The 10,515-nt window shown below is 36.8% G+C and overlaps 1 long non-coding RNA gene across 2 annotated transcripts; it reads right to left on the bottom strand.

Moving 5' to 3' along the window:
* Positions 1-6,771: 6,771 nt before the first annotated feature.
* LOC146658812 (uncharacterized) lies at positions 6,772-8,422 on the bottom strand. Of its 2 annotated transcripts, none has more exons than XR_014913658.1 (3): positions 8,194-8,422; positions 7,193-7,357; positions 6,772-7,115 (listed from the first exon to the last, which is right to left on the bottom strand). It is a non-coding gene; the product is annotated as an uncharacterized LOC146658812 (long non-coding RNA). The 2 variants fall into 2 exon arrangements; XR_014913659.1 differs by lacking the exon at positions 8,194-8,422 and adding an exon at positions 7,603-7,931 and having other exon boundaries at positions 7,193-7,565.
* Between the last annotated feature and the right edge of the window lie 2,093 nt (positions 8,423-10,515).

Raw genomic sequence — 10,515 nt, 5'->3', positions numbered from 1 at the left:
CATGGTGGATAAACCTTGACAATTTAAAACCAGTAGATGTGAATAAAGAAAAAACTAATTTCTTCCAGTGTCTGCTTTAGTTTAAAGCATGAATCCAGAAATCTTTGGCTCAATGATGCATAACATTTGGTTGATTTATTTGAGTTTGCTTTGCATGGTCTCATAGGAGGCGTAGTAATGATTAAAAAAACCCTCTTTGAAATAGCATATTAAATACTAACAAATTAAAACAATCACAAAAACAGGAGCTCAGACTTCAGGATCAGAGGGGTGGCATTTCACACGAAGATATGAAACATCCAATTTTTTTTTTACTGCCCGTAAAAACAGCAGGATTCAAAATACATTAGCTCTGGATGAGCTTGCTCCTGGAGCATGAGCTAGACTTTACACTTAATTGGATATAGGTATTTTATATTATACAGTGCACAAATGTCCAGGTGTGGACCATGCTGTCCCCATATGAGGCTACACACGGAGCTGCTCTTCAACCATCACATAAACATGGAAACCCCTCTGGCCGGAGTGCCAATCAATAAGATGAGAGAGTTTCCCAGGATTCCTCACACTCTCCAAACTGTGCGTGCAAATGTTTAGTCTGGATCACGTTTAAGGAGCAAAATGTGAATCACGACTCACTGGTAAAGTTTAGTTGCCTACGTATGATTGGAAACAATTTATCCACTTCAAGGGTGTGAGTCAGCAGTCCCCGAGGAGAAAGAAGTAGCAAATTAAACTTAGTTGCTAATTATGATTGATGTTAAGGACCAAAAGACACCCCCCCACCCTGGACATATTGAGGAAGGTGGGTGGAAGCACACAACTATCTAAAAGAAAACTACCGGGATCTGGGTATGAGGAATGCTGAGTAATTTTCCTTCAAAATTCTTACATTGTTAGGGCTTGTAGACTCCCAAAACTGCAACCATAAAAAAGCCTGTAGTATGACAGAAAGCCAGATCAGTATATGAATTACAGTGTTTCTCACGTGGCGACGCTTTTGCCAGTGCATTCTTTTCATGTCAGCAGAAAAACGTATAAACTTAGAAAGTTCACAGAGTGCAGAATCCACAGAATTTCTCTGTATGGATTTCATAAGACCAGAAACGACCACAATAAACCCCAAACGTCCTTCAAAACAGCTCAGGTCTTTAAAACATTTATATTGGTAAGGAAAACTTTCAATGTTTTTAATGATTCAGCAGACTGAAAATTAAAAGAGATGATGCTGAAGATGACATTTTGGAGGTATCAGGTGTAGCACTTGTATAGTTTACCATTAGCAGTTTCTATTACTGCTTGTCAGAGCCAGACTTCAAAGGGCAAAATCTAAAACCAGCAGCCCTGGACGTGCCTGAAAGATGATCTTAAAGTATGCTTCTAGCGTTTACTTTTCAGAGGAATTTTTTTTCCTTCCTGATTGTTTTGTGTGCATATTTTTCACATTTATGCATTGAAGATGATCAAATAAAATCTATTATTAGACAAAGATATAAGTAGATGTAAGTAAATAAAAAATATAGTTTTAAATGAAGAAGCAATTCATGCCTTCAATTTCGATTTAGCACAACAAGATTGGAGTTCGGTGTATGAAGAGTCAGATGTGGACAAGGCTTATGATAATTTTCTAGATATTTTTACTATGTGGTACAATAAACTTTGTCCTGTAAACGAACACATGACAAAGAAAAAAAAGATAAAAAGTCCTTGGCTCACAAAAGGAATTATTAATGCTTGCAAAAAGAAAAACAATCTGTATAAACAGTTTATCAAAGTAAAAACAAAAGAAGTGGAACAAAGATATAAAGCATATAGAAATAAATTGACTGATATTATAAGAACGAGCAAACAACTTTATTATAGAAGAAGATTATATGAAAATAAAAACAATATAAAAGGAACTTGGGATGTGTTAAACAACTTAATTAAACAAGGATCTTCTGGAACATCATATCCTGAATATTTTACTGATGCAAATGGTGAAAATCACAACATGAGTAATATTGTCGATGGCTTCAATAAATTCTTCATAAATGTTGGCCCAGAACTAGCAGCGGACATCCCGTGTCATAAAAATGAAAATATCAGTTATATAAAATCAAATCCCTTTTCACTGTTCCTCTCAGCTACAAATGAGCAAGAAGTAATAAATATCACATTAAAATGTAAAAGTAAGTCTTCAATGGATTATCATGACATAAATATGTCTGTAGTTAAACAGGTTATTCTGAATATTGCTAGTCCCTTAACATATATCTGTAATTTATCATTTCAGTCCGGTTGTTTTCCAAAAAAAATGAAAATTGCGAAAGTAATACCACTATATAAAAGTAATGACAAACACAGTTTTACCAATTATAGGCCTATTTCTCTACTGCCTCAATTCTCAAAAGTTCTAGAAAAACTTTTTAATTCAAGATTAGAAAAATTCCTTGAAAAACATCAAATAATAAATGTTGGTCAGTATGGTTTCAGAACGCAAAGAACCACTTCAATGGCGATAATTGAGGCAGTAGAAGAAATTACTGATACACTGGATAAAAATAAATATGCAGTTGGTATTTTTGTTGATCTCAAAAAGGCCTTCGACACAATCAATCACTCAATTTTACTGGATAAATTGGAAAGATATGGTATTCGAGGGAAAGCTGGTAACTGGTTAAAAAGTTACCTAACGGGTCGGGAACAATATGTTAGCATAGGGCATTACCATTCAGAGAAACTTGGTATTACATGTGGTGTTCCCCAAGGGTCAGTGTTGGGACCAAAACTTTTCAATGTATACATAAATGATATTTTTGATGTTTCTCAAGTACTTAAACTCATACTGTTCGCAGATGACACCAACATATTTTTCAGTAGCGATGATTATACTGATCTTGTAATGACCGTAAACAGGGAGCTAAAATTAATAAAAAAATGGATGGACATAAATAAATTATCATTAAATATAAATAAAACTAAAGCAATGTTTTTTGGTAATTTAAAATATAATATAGAATTACCAATTATCATTGAAGGTGTACCAATTGATAATGTGAGTGAAAACAAATTTTTGGGAGTTATAATTGATAACAAAATTTCATGGAAACCCCACGTCAGACACATAAAAACCAAAATTTCTAGAAGCCTCGCAGTTTTGAACAAAGTGAAACAATTCCTTGATAAAGATGCACTTCGTACTCTGTACTGTACCCTGGTTCTTCCATATCTTACATATTGTGTGGAAGTGTGGGGAAATACATATAAAAATACAACTAATCCATTAGTCACAGTACAGAAACGAGCACTGCGTATTATTCACAAGGCTGGTTATCTAGATCATACTCACAAATTCTTTCTTCAGGCAAAGTTACTTAAATTCCAGGATCTGGTTAATTACAATACATCCATAATTTTTTATAAAGCTTTTACTAAACTTTTACCGGCAAATTTACAAACTAGATTTGAAATTCGAGAAAAGGTTTATAATGTGAGAGGCTTTGGAGAATTCAAATTACCCAGAACTCGAACAACCCGTAAAGGCTTTTGTGTGTCTGTATGTGGTGTGAAAATCTGGAACAGTCTGAGTTTACAATTGAAACAATGCAAAAATATTCATAGATTTAAATTTCTCTACAAACAGTTGGTCTGGTCACAGTATACTCAATGATGGGTTTTAGTGTGCTCTGTAATGTCTGTCCTCTTACCATTGCTGGTATGGATTCCAAAATAAAAAAATAAAAAATAAAGTGTGCGTATGTATGTACATATATGTACTTGTGTGTGTAGATATATATGTATGTATATGTATGTGTGTTTGTTACTTGTAGTTATTACTGCCTGTTACCTGTGGTAATGCAATTTATAATTTATATATTCTGTATTCAGTTATGAAGGCTCTAATTGTTGGTTGCGAGCTGCCGCTTAGATGCTTGTATGTGCCCGGAGCTGTTGGTGGGTCTGTATGCAATGATGGGCGTAGCTGCGGGAAGTTTATTGTTTTTTTTGTTGATGAGTGAGTATAGGGGTGGGATTTAATAAGTTTTCTTCGTCCCACTCCTTTTTCAGGCAATTTTTGTTTTGTGTATTTTATGTTCAATATAGGTATTTGTTGTGCCTGAAAATGAATAAATAAATGAAATGAAATGAAATTGGCCCTGTGTGAAAAAGTGACTGTCCCATAAACCTAATAACCTTGGCAGCAAGAACTTCAATCAATTGCAGCCTTTCATATTGCAGTGGAGCAATTTTTGGCCCACTCTTCTTTGCAGAATTGTTTTAATTCAGTCACATTGGAGGGTTTTTGAGCAGGAATGGCTTATTTATGGTCATGCCAAAGAATGTCAATCAAATTTAAATCCAGACTTTGACTAGGCCACTCCAAAACCAAAAAAAATTCATGGATCCATCATTTATGGCAAGCTTGGTCCTAAAGCACCAAAGCAACCCAAGATAATCACACTACCACCACTATGTTTGACTGTTGGTATGATGAACTTTTAAAGCATTCCAGTTTTCACTTAAAACTAACTTTAATTAACCTTAACTAAAACTAAGGTTAATTAGTTTTAAGGTTCATTCGAAGGCATAACATACATTTTCATTGCTATGCAGATGAGCTGGATTAGCATCTGCACTCAGAAAAATAAAGGTGCCAACTGGAACCAAAAGTGGTTCTTTAGACTGATGCCATAGAAGAACCTTTTTTGGTGCCACAAAGAACCTTTCAAACAATGGTTCTTTGAAGAACCATTTCTTTCAGTGGTTCATTGAAGAACCTTTAAAGGTGCCCCAAAGAACCATCAATGAACCTTTTTAAAAAGGTCCTTCAAATGGTTCTTTAAAAGAACCATTTTAAAGAACCTTTTTTGAGTGGTTCTTTAAAAAACCATTTTAAATCTTTCAAAATAAAATGCATCATAAATTGAATTTGAGTAGGGTAAAAATAAATACGAGCACAGCATAGACATATATTAATGGTTTATTGTCATTTTGTAGTTACCAAAAGACAAAAAGGCATTTTAACCCTCAGCACAACATCACTACTAATACATGTCACATATTAGTGTTTTAAACAGTAATAATTAAATATATTTGCTATACTATAAATAAATATATATAAATACTATAGCTACAGATAACACAACAATACATTTATTGTTTAATTAATAAAACATCAGAAAGTGATAAAACACATTAGAAATAGCAATAGCTTCATAACAGACCAATAAATCAACACATTTTCATCAGCAGATGTTTGCATGTTCAGTAAAAATATTTCAACAACAAGTTTATGATTAAAATGATCAATGAACTTTAGCATTACGCTATGTAATGTACGTTTCATGTTGTACTCATGGTCTTTTGTTAGTCCAGTTTAGGATAATGTCTCTGACGTATGTTTCATATCAAATACAGGGAGTGCAGAATTATTAGGCAAATGAGTATTTTGTCCACATCATCCTCTTCATGCATGTTGTCTTACTCCAAGCTGTATAGGCTCGAAAGCCTACTACCAATTAAGCATATTAGGTGATGTGCATCTCTGTAATGAGAAGGGGTGTGGTCTAATGACATCAACACCCTATATCAGGTGTGCATAATTATTAGGCAACGTCCTTTCCTTTGGCAAAATGGGTCAAAAGAAGGACTTGACAGGCTCAGAAAAGTCAAAAATAGTGAGATATCTTGCAGAGGGATGCAGCAGTCTCAAAATTGCAAAGCTTCTGAAGCGTGATCATCGAACAATCAAGCGTTTCATTCAAAATAGTCAACAGGGTCGCAAGAAGCGTGTGGAAAAACCAAGGCGCAAAATAACTGCCCATGAACTGAGAAAAGTCAAGCGTGCAGCTGCCAAGATGCCACTTGCCACCAGTTTGGCCATATTTCAGAGCTGCAACATCACTGGAATGCCCAAAAGCACAAGGTGTGCAATACTCAGAGACATGGCCAAGGTAAGAAAGGCTGAAAGACGACCACCACTGAACAAGACACACAAGCTGAAACGTCAAGACTGGGCCAAGAAATATCTCAAGACTGATTTTTCTAAGGTTTTATGGACTGATGAAATGAGAGTGAGTCTTGATGGGCCAGATGGATGGGCCCGTGGCTGGATTGGTAAAGGGCAGAGAGCTCCAGTCCGACTCAGACGCCAGCAAGGTGGAGGTGGAGTACTGGTTTGGGCTGGTATCATCAAAGATGAGCTTGTGGGGCCTTTTCGGGTTGAGGATGGAGTCAAGCTCAACTCCCAGTCCTACTGCCAGTTTCTGGAAGACACCTTCTTCAAGCAGTGGTACAGGAAGAAGTCTGCATCCTTCAAGAAAAACATGATTTCCATGCAGGACAATGCTCCATCACACGCGTCCAAGTACTCCACAGCGTGGCTGGCAAGAAAGGGTATAAAAGAAGAAAAACTAATGACATGGCCACCTTGTTCACCTGATCTGAACCCCATTGAGAACCTGTGGTCCATCATCAAATGTGAGATTTACAACACAGTACAGTACAGTACACCTCTCTGAACAGTGTCTGGGAGGCTGTGGTTGCTGCTGCACGCAATGTTGATGGTGAACAGATCAAAACACTGACAGAATCCATGGATGGCAGGCTTTTGAGTGTCCTTGCAAAGAAAGGTGGCTATATTGGTTGCTGATTTGTTTTTGTTTTGTTTTTGAATGTCAGAAATGTATATTTGTGAATGTGGAGATGTTATATTGGTGTCACTGGTAAAAATAAATAATTGAAATGGGTGTATATTTGTGTTTTGTTAAGTTGCCTAATAATTATGCACAGTAATAGTCACCTGCACACACAGATATCCCCCTAAAATAGCTAAAACTAAAATCAAACTAAAAACTACTTCCAAAAACATTCAGCTTTGATATTAATGAGTTTTTTGGGTTCATTGAGAACATGGTTGTTGTTCAATAATAAAATTATTCCTCAAAAATACAACTTGCCTAATAATTCTGCACTCCCTGTATATGTCATATCAAAACAAGCCCACACCTGCAGTTGTTTCAGTTTTTCACTGGTGTTTCCTGTCAGCTGGTCAACCTCACATCCATATCAGCCAACCAAATGACAAGTTCCTCCCTTTGTGCTTCAAATCCCTCCCACTCTGAGACAAGGAGCTGAAAGAGATAGAGAAAAGAGTCAATTATAAAGAAGAGAAAAGTGAAACCCTCCTCAGAAGGTCTGACTCGCATACCTGCAGTTGACCTGTGATGGACTCCAGTTTGGCGTTCACGTCATCCCTCGCCGATGCCAACAGCCGAGTCTGCAGGGTGCCCTGGAAGAGCTCAGTTAATGTTCGACTCCTCCTGGTCAGGCTCTCCAGCTGGATGAGCCGAGGTCTCCCCTCTCGCCGCTGCCTCTGAACACAGAAACACAAATTGCATCTGAAGCAGGAGGTGCAGATTTTTTTTGCTATTCTTTTCTAAATCCAGGCTAGATCACGTGGAGGTATTTGGAAAACTTTTTTGGCCAGCGGACAACTGTTGTCTTGCAGAAAGTCAAATCAAACATATGCGATACACAATCAATTCACAAGAACACATAAAAAAAATAAGTCCAGTTCTTGCCTGATTTCAAGTGAAATCTGCATCAAAACAGGGTGACAGAAGTAAAACGAGAGCACAAAGCCTCACTTTTTACAAGCCTGCTATTACAGTTCTCCTCTATGCAGACGACTTTCCTGTTTTCAAGGCACAACTTGGATCTGCTGTACGAATCTTATGGATACACACTAAATGAAACAATAGTGTGCATGACTCCAGATTCTGATCCCTCATCCTAATATGGTCCCAACATAGCAACAGCAAGAAAGCAAATGTTGAGGCTTCAAAATACAAAGTCCATAAACCAATGGCTGACATGGGTTTTATCATAAGGGTGATAAATATACAGATTTCAGTCTGTCTTAGAGATTTGATGTTCATTTACCTGCAGATGCACTATACGTACCTGCTCCATGGTTTTTCACGCAATTGAACCACATATTTTAGAAGCCAAAGGTTCAAATTAGCTGGGAGCAGCTTCACTTAATTATAACAGTGGTTTTGTTAGGAAAACAGTTGGATACTAAATTGCATTGACCTCAACGGCTAACGTATCTAGCTAATCGCTACTGTTAGCACAACATTAACAGCAAGCTACAATGACGAGTAACAAAAACAAAACAGTAATAAGATTTTAATGAAAATGTTTTACCTTTTCTAACAGTCCCAGAATCCACAGCTTCAAAGTCCAGCAGGTACTGAAGACTTATCCGTTTCGCTGTCACCGTCCGTGAGTTTTTTTTCCCGAAGGTCAAGGCCCGCCGCTCGCACACTCTGTCTGCGCATGCGCATCCCAACGACTGACCCCCTCCGTCCGCTCCCGGGAGGTTATAGTATGACGTGTTCTGACGTCTCTCTCTCTCTCCCTGTCATGTATTTGGCTCGAAACACATATTAACAAATTGCTCAGTGATGAACAACTACTCAGATCATTTACCTAAGCAGTGTGCTTTGTCAAAACGAAGTGTGTGTCCATTACACTGACATTCTGTTCTGCAGTTGTTATTTACTTGTATTTTATAATTTGACTTTACATACTGCTGGGTGGTTTGTAAAGTTTATTATTATCATTATGCTATATTTTCAAAAATATATAATAATCTCAAAAGTAATGCCTTGGAGTAGAAAATAGTAATGCTTTATTAAAATTTAAAACTAAAGTACAGTATTTGAATGTGTGTATTGTGTCTATTGTTTGCAATTATTTCTAACTTTTATTTGAATATTCAGTTTCCTACCATCTTCTCTTAAAGGGTAATTGCCAGGTATCCCGCCCTTCCCCTTCGCACACACATGCACACAAAGAAAACACACAGTATAATTCACAGCCTCATTATAGTGAATAAATATTTATGCCATTTACACCATCAAACTTAGATTTGATAAAGAACCTTTTGTTCTTTAAAGAACCATTTGTAATAGCTGAAGAACCATCCACAAAATAAAAAGGTTCTTTGACGTATGATGGTTCTTTAAAGAACCATGAAGACATCTGAAGAACCATTTAAGAACCATAATTTTTCTGAGTGTGGGAAAGTTCCACAATCCTAAATGAAATAAAAAAAATCATGTAACACAGCAGAAAGTAAACATTCTCTATCCTAATAATCAACACATAAACAAAACTGTGGTGGCAGTGGGAAGTTTTAAAAGTGTGTGTGAGTGTTTCTGTTTTATCGCCTTGTATTTAGGTGTCACTGCAACACATTGTAAAGACTGGTGGTGATGTGTGTTTAACTCACTTGGTATGTCACACATGGAGCAGGGATTGCCAGACTCATGGGCTGCATCACGACTGGCCAGAACGGAGCAGACACTTCACATAGCAGTAAACACATCAAGACCCAAGGTCAGCTACTTGACGTCAGCCTCCGCTTCACTTCTCTGCTGCTTGGAAACACAAACGCATGAACACACTTATGCGAATGCGCGCACACACACATTTTATGCATGGAAATCACTCTTAAACTTGTACATGTATACACACTCCATGCTGTAAAGATGCTCTCCAGTCACCTTTACGTCTTATCTCTCGCATAAACACACTATTTGCTGTCCTTTATTCATAGGTTGGATGCCATTGTACATGGCTGATGTGAGCAAGCGGTTGCCATAGAAATAAGTGGAGAAGTTTCATAGATTAAACCAGAGTGACAGTGACTTACTGTGAAACCCCAGCTATTTAGAGGGAAATGAGTCCAGTCACAGGAAATGGCTTTTTGCGTGGAAATGAAGTGATCAGTATTAGGGGAATGCCATACATTAGTTTAAGATTTATTACAGAAATGATGGAGAGACTGCACAGTGAGGGGGTCGAACATAGATATAAACTCCATGAGAGGATAGAGCACTTATCACAAATTACAGTAATGTTTGTTGACCATTCTTCTATATTAAAAAAAAATAAGATCAGCAGTTTAAAAAAAATTCCATAAAGGCAATAATTAGAGAGAGAAAGAATAGAGCACAAATGGAAAATGTCATGCTCGCGACATTACAAATAGAGTTTGTAGTTTCCTACCTCTAAAATATTAATGCAAGTATGAATGCCAAATTGTTTTTAATCACAAAATAGCAGAGTAATTAAAGGAAGTGTCTTCAAAGTGAGCTATGAACTGCAAATAAAAAAAAAAAACATCTTAATGTTTTCAAGAGGTAAACACTGTTTGCAAATGGCTGTTTAAAAAAAACCCCAAAACAATCCTAATGCTAACTCAACTAGTTCAGTGTGTGGTGCGATTTACAAGATAGCTCTGTACAGCCTGCAGAACCAGCAGTGCTCAGCAAGCATTAAGCATTTTGAAGCTTGAGTTATGCTTCCCATGAAAATGAATGCAAATCAAAGTAGTCTGCTGTTGAGAAACAACATGTTAAGTTGTAACAAATAATAAACACGGACACAAAACTCAGAGGAACTCAAAAACCATGCGACAAAAGCCATATATATGTATATGTTCATGACTTAGATCCAAAC

Source organism: Rhamphochromis longiceps, linkage group LG11, assembly GCF_057381845.1.
Source record: "Rhamphochromis longiceps isolate RC_006_pf linkage group LG11, R_longiceps_female_GT1.1, whole genome shotgun sequence".
NCBI lineage: Eukaryota > Metazoa > Chordata > Actinopteri > Cichliformes > Cichlidae > Rhamphochromis > Rhamphochromis longiceps.
The sequence above is the reverse complement of the archived record's forward strand: the minus strand, read 5'-3'. Positions and strand labels throughout refer to the sequence as shown.